The sequence below is a fragment of the Puntigrus tetrazona genome, chromosome 18, assembly GCF_018831695.1.
Source record: "Puntigrus tetrazona isolate hp1 chromosome 18, ASM1883169v1, whole genome shotgun sequence".
In the NCBI taxonomy this organism is placed as follows: Eukaryota; Metazoa; Chordata; class Actinopteri; order Cypriniformes; family Cyprinidae; genus Puntigrus; species Puntigrus tetrazona.
This window is the reverse complement of record NC_056716.1, coordinates 10,653,823-10,668,231: the sequence shown is the minus strand read 5'-3', so window position 1 is coordinate 10,668,231 and position 14,409 is coordinate 10,653,823. Positions and strand designations below refer to the sequence as shown.

The 14,409-nt window shown below is 36.3% G+C and overlaps 1 protein-coding gene across 1 annotated transcript in view; it reads right to left on the bottom strand.

Annotated features, from left to right (window-relative positions):
* Positions 1-14,409, bottom strand: part of sema6dl (sema domain, transmembrane domain (TM), and cytoplasmic domain, (semaphorin) 6D, like) — an 85,399-nt gene that overhangs the window by 49,854 nt on the left and 21,136 nt on the right. The window contains exon 2 of the mRNA XM_043264742.1: positions 11,177-11,265. The gene's annotated coding sequence lies outside the window, so the exon portion shown is untranslated. The remainder of the gene's footprint in view (positions 1-11,176; positions 11,266-14,409) is intronic.

Here is a 14,409-nt window from a genome sequence, read left to right as displayed (position 1 = left end):
AAAAAAAAACCTACATGCATTTTTTGTACACCACATGGTATGAAAATTACAGCTTTTTTTAATGCATTTCGGCCATTCATTTACACAACAATGGCATTTCGAAGGGCGTGAAATTGCAAACGTTTCAGTGCACGTTTTTTGAACGTGATATTGCTATTGTCCCTATAAAAACTATAAAAATGCTAAGTTGTGAAAACCGTGACATCATGCGAATACGTTTCTGTAGTGACATTTCCAGCTACTGACCTGGTATGAATAATAAAGTTTTCAGTAGTTTTAAACATACTCCTAGTTACAGTCCACCTGTTTTTAGTCTTTGCAACTCTCTTTCTGGTTGTAAAAGTGTGTGTTTATGAGCGTAATAGTGTGTTTCCTTTGACAAGCATAAAGACGGGATAATGGTCTCTGTGATCATATGTGCGTGTCCACAGATGGACAATAGAGTGCATGTTTGGCAAGAACAACGCGCAACTGTGTGTCCCGCTTCTGAATGAACAGAAAGACAAGCTTCGGTTATCTTTACCAAATAATTACGAATTTGACTCTTGGTGGAACAGATTTTGATAGACTTGATTTAATTGCTAACTATTGATGTTTCTGTCAAGGGGTGACTGCAGTACAAGACAAAATTAATTTCATCCTTCAGAACAGGTGTGTTTTCCACGACAAAGTCTTGGAAATCTTTCCGTATCTGTGATCAGGCTTGTAAAACCTTAATTAAATCAGCGTTGTTGTCTGTTTGATACTCTCTAGATCTGGCTCCAGACATCGGTATAATTGAAAATTTGTTCTTGTCACACATTTTAGCAATCAGGGTCACTCATCCGAAATTAATAAACATCTTTAGAAGCAGAATTCTAACAAGGCTTTTAAACACAATGTTCCTGGGCGGATATGAATCATTTAACTATGCGAGCGTATGAATAGACTGAGAAGTTGTTAATAAACACGGATCCGATGGGTTAAGCTGATATAACTGCCCGGGACTTTCATGCCGTAATAGAGAATGTCACGAAACGGCTCGTGTTTAATTCAGCAGATTCATTCAGCGCTGTCTCTCTAAATGAATCCGCTACGAAAGTGACACCAGTCCAGGCTAGAGTATGTTAACTTCTCTATAACATATAAAGCTGTCATTACCGTTGCCTGCATCTGCATTCATGCGTGTGTGTCTGTGTGTATGCGAAATGAGAGTGCTCTTTAATTCTGATTACTGTGCCGGCCGTTAGTGTTTATGGTAATATCCGAGAGACGAACGGCAATAAAGCCATCTGCTTATGGCTTCCATTAAACTGATTGTTTGAATGAAATTATGAAACACACACACACACACGCAGGCCTTTATTAGCTGCTAGATAAATTGATAGGCATTAGGCGGTGTAGAGGGCAGTTGTTGGTCATGGTGTGAGCTTGTAGAGGAAAGACTGTCTCATATAGGAAGTATGTCTATAAACTTCAGATTTATCACAGGGCAGATAATGATGATGGCTGAAAATAGTGTTTGTCGCTTCAGGCGAGCGTGGCTCTATCTAAATAGAAGATGCAGTGTGGGTTGACAGGTAACTCAGGGTGCTTTCACACTGTGGACTTGAGTCTGTTTGACATTAGAGTTCTCTTTGTTTGGTCAGCATTAAAGCAGGGGGTTAAGGATTCTGAATTAATCTAAAAAGTATGAAATGGATCATCACAGTTGGGATGATCATTATCCTGTGGCTTCTGAATAATTGGTCACATTACAACTGCCATCTACTTTTAGCTGGGCATGCTACTTTAAAAAAAGTAATTAGTTATACTTACTAGTTACTTCTCACAAATAGTAACGGGATTACTTCATTTTAAAGTAACTAATTTGCAGGAAAAGTAACTTTTGCGTTACTCAAAAAATAAAATGGCAAACTTTGAAAATATTTAAAAAAATATTGAATGTTAAATTAATGAAATAGACACTAAATATAATAAATTATTATTATAAAACATTCAACTACACTATTTATCTACTGACATATAGCAGCAGTCAGTCAAGAATTATAATATAATATTATTATAATGTGGCATTAAATGACAACGACTGCCCAATGTGTATATAGACAAATAAAAATAGATTCTTTTGCTAATGTCTATTATACTTACAGCGTATGCCTGGCAACCTAAGAACGGAGAGGAGCCTGTAATAACATCACAAACGTGAGTTTCAGCCTAAGCTCACATAGCTTTTACTCAGGAGAAATAACTAATTTGTAACTAATGAATAAATAACTAACTAACTAAATAACTAAATGTTTACTATGATTGAAGCAATGTGGCTTGGTAAACGTTTTATTGCCAGTATAAAGGCTGATAATAGCTGAATAAAAACATAAGCATGATGTCTCATACCTGGTGAAGGTGTGAAAAGTTATGTTTCCTTAAACTAGTTTGTCATGCATTTCTTTTTTAAGGTAAATCCTAGTATTTCAAATTTGCAATTAATTGTGATTAATCACAATTCGTGATTAACACAATTACATTTTATTGACAGCACTGTATAGGTATTACAGTATTACTGTAGGTATGACTTGTTTGGTTCAGAACAAGCAGTCTAACCAAATTAAAAAAATAAATAAATAAAATTCCATCTACTGCCATGGAACATTTTTATTGTTTGATGTTTGCATTGTGCTTTGGCCCACTAGTGTTTCTTCTGGCATCCCCGGCAAATCCTTCAAGAGCTTGTTTTTAGAGTCTTTCTAGCCACTTTTCACCTCTGAAAGTTGTAGGTCAGAGTCTGAAATGGATCTGTAAAACTCTGTGACTGCAGTCTCATAAGCTCAGCGGGAGCCAAGAGTTAAGCTGAGCTCTCTCACCAATCTGCACCGTCCAAAACACCTCAGAGGAGATATTTAATACCCCAGCCAACCCCCTTTGCTCTAACGCTCTTTTTTTCTGTCCTTTGGTTTGGGGTTTTAAAGCAAATGAATCCACTCTTGAAAGAGTGTTGAGTACACTTTAAACTTCAACAAGCTGAATATAATCAAAGAATTAGAGTAAATGCATCACCTCAAAGTAATTACGTAATGATTTCCGTCACATAATCAGGTTCGCTTATTTCGGTTCTCACGGTGAGCCGACTTAAAGGGGTCATATCATGAAGAATCACGTTTTCCTTTTCAGATGGATGACGTATGGAAATATACTCTTAGAACTTACCCCAACCTTTTCCAAAAAAACTAACTCTTTTCAAACTCAGTTTGTTTACTTCCTGTGAAGTTTACTTTAAACACATTAATGCATTACCAATTTTAATGATATATTTTTGTAATTTTTAAACAAATATGCCATATTAATTGATCATTAGTCAATATTCTGTCATGCCAAATTCATTCATTTTAAATATTAAAATGATTTTAGAATTACCACGTTTTTTGATCCTATTGTTTGCAATTTTCTCTTATTGTCTTGAACAATGCTTTGATTAAATTGTGTTTTAATTTTTTTGGCATTGTCACAGTTTTGGAAAAAGCCTTCGGTAATGAGCAAATGAGTAATTCCATCGATGAGATTTAACACTGTGCATGATTTACCATATTTTAGAAATGTTTGTGATCCTGTGGAAAGTTTTTAGAGAAATAGTAGGAAGGACCCGAAGCCGTTGAAGCCTGATAGATGTGTTAATGTTAGCGAAGGGCCGCTGATAGTGCTGTCCTCCAGTGGGCTGTGTAATGTTTTCTGACAGACTGATTCATGTGAGCTCTGCCTGTGTTTATCTGTGTCTGATCAACTCTACAAACCTCTGCCGTCCACCACAGTTTCAAACACTGACACTCAAGCTCACATAGAAAGCAGAAACATTTATGTAAGGGAAACTCTCACTCTCTCTTTGCCTGACCACAGCACTTATAAAAGCAATGAGCTGCTCTGTGATTAAACAGCCTGAGATGATTCAGCATTTGATAAAAGCGTTTTGTTGTTTATAGCGGGAGGTCACAGCACTGATGGATGAGAGTAAAGAGAGAGTGTGATGGAGGGCAGGAAGGAGGGATGAGCGTTTGTTTCTGCTTGTGTCTCACTGGGGCTCATGCATAGGGCTCCAGTATCCGTCATCATAGCCAAAACACGCTCTGCACTATGTCCTGCTCTAACAGAAACACTGATACAATTAGCCTTCCCATAATGCCCTTCAATGACACATGATACAGGATGTTTGTAATTACAGACGGTGGGTCTGGGGCAGGTGTTTGGGGGAGGGGGGATGCGGGATTAAAGAAAGAGAGAGAGATTTTCCTTAATGTTTTGAAATAAAAGAGTTCATTGTATGTATAGACATTCAACGCAGAACCCAAAATTTGGAAAAAAGACAATGCATTTGGAATGCCTTGCAACTTGTCAGGAAAATTAGTACATCTGAACATATGGACCTGAGCAGGCAAATTTATGCATCAACATCCTCTATTCAGTTTTCAGAAACTTGACCCACTCAGGAACACATATAGACATATACTATTGCTAAAAAAACCCCACAACTAGTTATAAGTGTAAAATTTGATGAAGTCTTGTGCTATTCCTACAGCTCGGCAGATGCTATGAAGTAAAAATTTGTTATACTGTAATGGTCAGAGAGGGACTGAAATATGGCAATGATTAACTAAATTGATTGTTTTTGTTGAAATATATCTTGGCTAACATAAGTTAACTTTTGGGAAAATAAAGCTGTTTTTTTTCAACAACTGGAAGTAATTTAGTGTCAAAATGACACTATATGTACTTCTTCAATTATTAAATATGGATTATGCTCATGACTGTCTGCCATTCAAAATTTTATTTATAGTTGCTATTATTTTTAGTTTTAAATGTTCTATTATGTTTAAATCCTGAATTTGAGTTAAGCTGGAGAATACGCTGTAGACATTTTTGATAACGCTATTTTCGATTCCACCCTATACCTAAACGTAACGACTACCTTGCTAACTATTAATAAGCAGAACATTAGGAAAACTCTTAATATTGGATATGTGTTCCCTGCTCTAAAGTTTTAAGGTGTCCTTGTTACATGTTTTACACACTTATTATTATAATAACTATAAACTATGCATAATTACATGCAAGTAACCCTAAACCAAACCCTAATCTTAACCTATAAGTACCATTCAGTTAATTAATATTATTAAGTACTTAAATGTATAATTACACTGTAACAAAGACACCTTAAAATAAAATGTAGCCCCATTATATATATATATATATATATATATATTTTAATCAGTGCATTTTATGTTTATATTTTTAAATTCTGTGTTTTACCTTGATGCTGTTTTGCATAAAAAGCAAATGTATTTTAGACCAAATATCTTTCAAAACCTTTGACAAAGCCCTAATTTTCTTGCGTCTCAAGGATAGAGAAAATGACAGTGGACCTAAGTTCAGAAGAACACTTACAGCTAAATCGGTGGTGTTTTAGAGCTTAACTTCGCATGAAAGTCGCCCACCAGGAGCAGGACTGGACAAGCCTGAACTAAAGAAACCAAAGATGCCAAAAGGACTCACTTTGCACAAAAAGCTCTATGGTTAAGTACTTTAAAAAGCTACAAAACAAAGATAGGTATGAAGTCTTTAAAGAAACAAATGGCATTTATGTGTGTGGCGTGTGTCTGTGTGTGGTATAGTGATTAGTGGTGGGGTATGTGTAAGGTTCAGTTCAAAGGCTGAAGTTCTTCTCATTTATCTGTGCTGTCAGTATGATCTGATCAAAGCAGCACAGGATCAATGTTTGTGTCACTCTCCATTTATCCACGTTTGATCAGTACAGACACACCTCTCCACGTGGACGTTAAAAACATCTTAGCGTATGTCAAACAACAGAAGGTGTGTCGCGTCACTTGTGTCCTTTGTCATGTCCTCAATTTCATAATTCAAATGAAAGTATGACATCACTTGACCTCTGCACACACACACACACGCACACACATATGCGTCAGCAGAGTAAGGTACCACTTTAGATTCACCTGAGCAGTTGACTCACTAAATGCACGCAAACATAAGCATAAAGAACTGAGAAGGTACAAGTGAGGTTTAATATATCAGATGTAGACTCCGCTCTTTGCCCTATGAAACAAACCTGACTACACTGAATCATCTATCACACTTTTTATAGCATGTGCATTACATTCAGAAGCAAAGATAAAAATACAGGTGAAATAGTTTAAGGCCCGTTGATGGAACCGCCACTGGTATTATTCATCTCAAATCTGTTTATCATGTTTAAATATTTTAAGTGTCACGAACTTATTTTATTGTCTGTGGTGTGTAGAACATTGTGGGAAGTTTGTGCTGATTTTAATATGTCACCAAGCTACAATGGGTCAAAACATTTTATGCAAATCAGTAATGTTTTGCATCGTAAGCCGCTGTTTTCCATACATGTCACAGAGTTAAATGCTAGCTTTTCTGTTTGTTTATTGAATAATATAGATATGTACATGTATGGTTATTATTATTACTAAAGTTTTATTAAAATATATATTTTTTTTTGTTTGCTCTAGTAAAAATGTCGCAGTAAAAGACGAAATTGGAACCTTTAGTGTAAGCCTGCGCAGCTACATGTCCGACTTTCAGAAATTACCCGGTTTGTCTCTGCATTTGTAGCTGATTATGTAAAATAACGACTTCCAAACCTAGCCGTTACACAGATGACAGACTGAACAAACAGTAAGCGGTAATCCTGCCATGACTAACGCCTTCTTACCAATGTCTGTCTTTGAGCAAATCAGTCAGGATTACAGGGTGAATGTCACCTCGTATCATTAATATTCATGAGCCAAGCTTCCCCCATCAAATCAAAGAGTCACTTTGTATTCCATTGTACACTCTATTGCCATTCACGTTAAATGTTGAATGATGGCCGTTCACATTAAATGAAATGTAACTTTTTCACTGTCTACAAAAACATATTTTATATTTAATGATTATTTTATTACATTCATATTATATATATATATATATATATATATATATATATATATATATATATATATATATATATATATATATATATATAGAGAGACGAGAGAGAGAAAATAATAATATTGATATGTGTTTGTATATCTGTGTGTGTGTTTGTAAAGAACTCATACCGCTGAAACAAAGACTTTTCCTCTATAAAAAAAATATTTGTAATATACATTATCTAGTTTTGTTTCAGAAAGTATTTAAAATAATGTTTCCATGTTTAGTTTTCAATCTATTGCACATACATGATTTCATTAGCATCATTTGGTCACACTTATTGTATTCATATTGTATTGCAAAACACTTTTGCTGTAAGGTATGTGTCAACAGTGTAATTATAAATATAATTACATGAATTAAGCATTAGTATTTTTAAAAATATAAGTGCAACACAAAAATCTACACAATAAGTGCACTGTAACAAATGATTACATAGTACATAGTTAAGGCCACCTAATTTAAAGTTGGCCCTGCTGCTTATTTATTATATTTGTGTACAAATAATTTTATACGTGATTTAATAATACTAGTAACAATACTGGTAAGCATTTGTGTGTGTATATAAACCCCCCTCCTAAGAGGGTCCTAATAGGTCTCCTGCTGCTGAAACGACGCCAGTGACTAACCCTAAAGAGCATTCTGAGGGCTGTTTAGTGCTCAGAACAGCAGCGAGGTCCCGTATGCAGTCACAGCCAGGAAATTTCCGCTGACCCTTGATCACCCCGACACACTCACTGTTCACACACCCACAGGGCTCTCTGTGAGGCTGCAGTCACGCTAAACTAAATTAATTTTAATGGGTAAGTGGCATAATGTGAGTTCACTAAAGGCCTCAGACAGTGAGGCGAAATTTAGGGTCATAAAAGTTTACAAATGTCTCCTAGAGAACCTTGGAGTTTAATTGAGTACAGAGTACAAAATAAAGGTTAAATGATAACGTCTCTTCCTGGTTTACTATTTTTGTTTAAACGTAAATCGGATTTGTAAGGTTATTGTCCTTTTGTCTTCAAGTTTAATATGGTTGTCTGGTTTGGACGCTTCCCAAAGAGCGGAACTGTAAATCTGGCTCTGAGGTAGAGTTGATTGTAATCTCTGAGTGTCTGGATACAAAAATCTCTGTAAAACACAGCTTTATCTCTTTCACTGTTTCTACCAATCAGCTATTTGGCACACTGCTATTTATGAAAATCTTACCTGACAGAAGTTCAAATTGTAGGCAGTTAGGAAGTAGTAGCATCTGTGAGTAGCATCCATTATTCATGCTACTCACAGACTAAAAAAATGTATAAATGTCAAAAATCATAAACATAGCGAACATAGCTGGTTGCTGTGGGATAGTCAAATCTTTTATCCTGCAGTGCCTTGAATTGATCAGCCTTATGAACCCAGCTGACAATTCTTCTTTGAGGTCCTCCAAACCAAATAGCATTTTTTGACCTTGGTGACCCTCACGACACATGGCTTCCTACTCATCTACTAAGAACCTGGTGTGGTACTCAACCAAATGTAGAATCTGAGAAGACTAAAAGCCACCCACCCGTGGAGATCCATCCAAATGTCAAACTAAAGCAAACTGCTTGAAAGCCTAAATACTGCTCAGTTTTGAACCCTGTAATCTGCTCTTACCTGCCATTTTTGATTAGACCTTTCAGAATGGATGGAGGTTTGGTGCCTTCAGGTCATAATGGGAGGATTTTATTTGTGAGATGAGTGCACATGAACACTAGAGTCATAATTTCTAGTTTGGGAAAAAAATTAATGAACGAATGGAACACTGAGATTGTAGTCCTGATTTTGAGTTGGTTGAATGTCAACTAATGAATAATAGCTTTAATTTTAATCTGGAATGTTTTGCTGTATTACTATAATGGTTAAGAAGGCACAAAGCTTTTTCTCATGGTGAAAACATATTAGACATCATTAATTATTAATTCATAATTTTTGGGGGTTTGTAAGGACATTTTAAAACCTGAGTTAGCCTTTCCTTGTCATGAACAAGGTCAAGTTTTAAGATATTTTAAAAGATCAAGGTTAAGGTTAATAAGTGTCTTCGGGTATCCTCTATGACATAATTTCCTATTTTGTTATTTCTTTTATGCATATTTCTGATTGCTGGCTACATTACACATTTTTAAATACTAAAACAGTGAATGAGTTTAATTTTCTAAGAAATAAAAATACAAGATTATGCCAAACTACTTACCCCCTGTTTCACAGACAAGCCTTAAGACCAGTCCTAGACTAAAATGTAAATCTGAGCTGTTTCAGCTGAAAGAAACCTGCACTGACTGATCTTTCAAAGACATTTCTTCAGATGCACCCCGGTAATGATTATTCTTAGGTTTAGAAAAATTACTTAAATGCACTATGGCCTAATCCTGGCTTAGACTAACCAGGCCCTAAAGTTCTTACTTCAAGAGCTTTATTCTTAAATCATACATCATACATATAATAAAAAAAAATTAAATTCAGAAATCGAAACATACATTCCATAAAAGAGCTATAATCAACCTATTATATGTATGAGTGGCATTGTTTTCGTATAAATTAATAGAATAAATAAAATTAATCATAATATTCATCATAAAATTTTATCATCAGAAACTTTGAGTCAAAAGAGGGCATACGGCCCAGTATTCTGTCACTGCAAAGGCAGTAAAGGTTAAATTTAGCCGCTCTGGCCACCATCTGCACGGCTTCAGTGAACTTTAGGACCTTCAAGTGCTGTCCGGTTTCACTGCTGAGTAGGTTTATGGCAGGTTTGTGCTAACCCTGTTTGGTTCTGCTCAGAGAACCAATAATTCGCTATTAATACTCCACCATTACTGTCTATAATGATGGCATCATTAATGCAGCTAGGAATGGAATATAAAATCTTAAATTTGAGCTGGTGGGTGGGGAAGTGGACAGCTGTATTTGGCAGGGCTGACTGCATATAAAACCCATCCATGCATCAATCCAGCACTCTCACTTTCAGACTCAACAGATTACAGAGGCTGTTCAAGAGGTTTGCCGATGACCGATAAATGTTTTCCATAATTACTCATTCTTGATGAGTATCAACACCCTGCGAAGTGTGTCAAATGTGTCCGTGATTGCGACTGGTGCTCTGGAGCAGATGTGTTATTAAATTTGAAGCTGCAGCTGCCTGACAGCTCGCTGCTGTTCAGCATTTGACAGTTCCGATCAGGGTTTGCACATTTCAATGTAGACCAACATGTCAAAGGTGACTAAATGAACTTCTGCTTTGTTTATTTGCTTGGTTTAAACCAGGCTGGGAACTCTGCTCTATCCCTAATCAAACTGTAGCATCATTCTAGTAATCCTAAAGACCTTGATTGGCTTCTTTAAATATATCTGGAGCTAAACTCTACAGGAACAGAATTACCCAGCCCTGGTCTAAGCTTTGATAGTTTCATAAGTCCAAGTTTTATATATATATATATATATATATATATATATATATATATATATATATATATATATATATATATATATATATATATATAGTAGTAAGCCTTGACTAGTTGTTCAACTGACCATTCCCTGAACAACATAGTAGTTTTTGGGAAGGAGGCTGGACAGAGAGACATGGGGGTTGGGTTGGGGGTTGATGAGTTTTTTATGAATCATGCATTTTTAATAAGTCTGTCATTGTAGTTGAAATAACAGGTGACCCATCTGGTGTAGAGCTGCTTCTCATTAAAAACACAGAAAATTATTTCGGGATGAATTCGTGTCATGAGGTTCTGACCCAAATGAAATCATGGAGCGACCACATCACCACTATTATGGAAGCAATGCTGAATCAATGGTTTGATAAGTTACAAGCTCATGTAAAAATTGTAAAAAGAAATTGAAAAACTGGAAATCAACTTAAAATCAAAAAATTAAAACAGAAGAAGAGTGGAAACAAGAGACTGCCTGGTTGTTTGTCATAGTCTCAGTGTACATTTATGCCAACAATTTGTCTCATTTCTGTCTGTTTTTATTTCTCCCAAGGAATTGCAGGGCAAATATCATAGACAAAGTTTCATTTAATACCTCAATGACATATAAATGAGACCTCCATTTATTCTCATGAGCAATGATAGACCAGTGCTGAGTGATAACATTTTCCTCCGGGTGTATTTATTCTGGAGAATGTTTCATTATTGTGTCTATCCGAGTTTGAGAGAATTTACTGCTGTCTTACCTTTAGAAACAGCAACAGATGAGATTTCATCTCATTCAGTGGGGCATGAAGGAGGACATCGCTGTAAGGAACGTCAGTTTTTCACAGTCCTGTCCAGAAAAGAGACAAGAGCTGTCAAACAGTCTATCTGAAGAAAAACAGGGCTATAACTACAGTAGATACTGTGGTAATAATTGTAATTTCACAGCAGAGAAATGCCAGCCTCTATACCAGCCTGTAGCTCTAACAGATAACAGAAAAGTGTGTCAGTCAGGTGTTTTTTACTTCTTCTTCTTCTTCTTTCAGTAAGCCCAAAGGTTCCAGACTCTCTGGACAGTTTTCATCCGACCCAAGAAAATTCCCAACAGACTAATCTTTTTGAGCATGTGATTCATTTTAATCTGCAGGCATGGATGAAGAGGTTCTGTGGAGTTGCTGTACTATTAAAGATTAATGAACCCAATTTGCAAAACTGACCTTTTGCGGTCAGACTGTGTGGAGCGTAAAGCTTCTTAATGCCTTCAGCTCAAGTACAGCGCCGCAGATAAGACCCGCGGAGAGAAAAAACACGAGATGAACTAACTTTAAGTGTTCCGTTCCTCTGATCAGTTCAAAGACATTTCAGAGGAAGGAAAAGAGTGGATTGATGAGTTAAAACTGCATCACACAAACACACACTCTGGCATTCAGAAATGTAGCTAACATTCTCTGAACCCTGAACGCTGCCCACATTCACACTAAAAATAAGTTAAGGAAGACCACAGAGTGTATGTGTTGCTAAATATGTACAGTTTAGTCTCATAACTTCACTCTCAGAAATAAAAGTACAAAAGCTGTCACGGGGGCGGTACCTTTTGAAAAGGTACAATTTTGTACCTATTAGGTACAAATATATACACTTAAAGCACTAATATGTATGTGACTTTATGGTACTTTATGATAACTTAGGTAGAAACATGTACCTTTTTGGAAAAGTACCGCCTCAGTGACAGCTTTTGTACCTTTAATTCAGAGAGTGTTCCTTTCTCTCTGAATAGAATATAAATAAGAACATCAACGATGATCAGATACGGCTTTGCACACACTATCAAAATAAAAGCCTTTAAAAGGAAGAGGTTGAAAAAAATAAGAGGGTTATTTTTGTGAAATCAGCCAAAAAGAAAAGTCTTTTTTGAATTGGAGCAAGTAGTGAGTTTTTTGCCATTATGCCCATACTAATTATTAACAAAAACACCAGAAATGTGTATTAAAAAATAAAAAGGGTCTATTTTGTTTTCATGTTTACTTGAAATAAAGCACAAAGGCTGGTTTGCATTGATCGCGAGTGTTATTGTGGTGTTTATCACATCAGACAGCATGAGAGTGAGTTTTAGAGGGAAGGTTTCGTGCTGGGCTGTGAAGTCAAAGCCGTAATTTAGAGTTAGCAGCGTAGCAGAAGAGCTGATCTGAGAAAGACGTCTGCTCTCACACTGGCAGCAGGATTGATTACCGCTCTGTGTGTATGACATTAGAGTATGTGTGTGTGGTGCAGCACATGGAGAAAGCATCAGTTTAGTCTACTTCAGAAGAGTGTTGAGTAGTTCCTCTTTTAAGGAAACTGTTGGCTAGATAATCTGTTTGCCTGAAGCTTTTTGGTTTCCATTACTCAACTGCTGCTGTTTGCTGCTTTTATATTTCTGTATGTGTCATTTTTGACCGTCGGCTACATCATATCAAAATGATTGTTCAATCTGACAGCTGGTAACTTAATATTCCATCCTTTCCGCATTTTATAGTGCTGCTTGCTAGAAAGTATCGCTATTACTATTGTTTTTTATGGATTTGAACAATTCTCAATTGTAATTGTTAAACTTTTGGCACAACTAGTCTTGCACCGTTTGTGCTACAGAAGTGAATAATGCCTCAAATTTTTCGGCTTTCGGGTGCTATTACTTTTTGCCTGAAAGATGTAAAATCCCAAGGATCTAAACTGAAGAAAGAACCATAGTCATATCTAGACACTAGAAAATCATATAGAATTGGGGGGTGAAAACTTTTGATTTTGAACAGTAAGCAGTTATCTAGTAACCATCCAATGGCATTCGCATGGCAATATGCTAAAAACCACCGAACGCTATAAAAACCATACTAGCAGCTACACTTCACAGTCAGCGAGGAGAAAAACATGCAAACAATGTACCTCTAGAGATACAACAACTTGTCAACTTGGGCAGTACCTTTAAAGTGACATCTTTGTACTTTATCTACAGCTTTAAGGCAAACCTAGAATGTTAGCCAAAGCTGTCATCAGGGTGGTACCTTTTCAATGTGTACACCTTTGTACCTAAAGGGTTCATACCGGTATCTTTAAGGTACATATTAGTACCCAAAGTTGTAATGTTAGTAAAAATTCCACCTATGAAAAAGTACCAACCCAGTGACAGCTTTGTACCTTTTTTCTGAGACTGTAAGCAAGGAATGAATATAAATGGAGTAGAGACCTCACTAGACTGAATACTTCTTTGTGAGGGAGCAAGTTATCATTTAATGGACTGACAACCTTTGACAGCATTTGGTAATCATCAGCATTGGCCATTAAACATTCATTTTAGATTGAGATTACACCGAAAAAGAGACATTATAGACACTTTTTGTGTGTGTGACAGAACTCTGAGAGATTCAATGACATCAGGCTAAAACGTGATTGGTTATCAGAGCATGACTCAAGATAACCATTATTCTTTCTCCAGTGGTAGAACCACAAAGAGTGGTATCTCCTCATAATAACAACATTGCTCTCTGTATAAGGTACTACTATGAACCTTTTAGGAGTAAATGCTACAACGTACAGTGCAGTGTTGTTGTGGTGTGTTTTGCATTTTCCATTGGATCCTCTGCCTTAATGTGCCTTAATGTACTATATTCATTCAGTATCATGGTAAATGGGAACATACTATGTAACTGCCATCTGATACTATCCCTGTTTGATGCATCTTTAAACTGTTAAATTGTTCCTGCAGTGTTACAAAGAACGAAATTTCTTTTGCTTTAAGTGCCTTGAATTATCATATAAAAACCATTGCGCATAAATATGGCACCACATTTCCCCTCACTAATGGCACCTTCCATAAATGCTGTTGCATGGCAACGGAAAGACGGAACAAGTTCTTCTGAGGAGTCCTTCAGACTGATCACGAGGAAAGTGCAGAATAACTTTGGAAACTTGTTCGAAACACCTGCACTACAGGAAACCACAATATGGGGAGGCCTGGTCT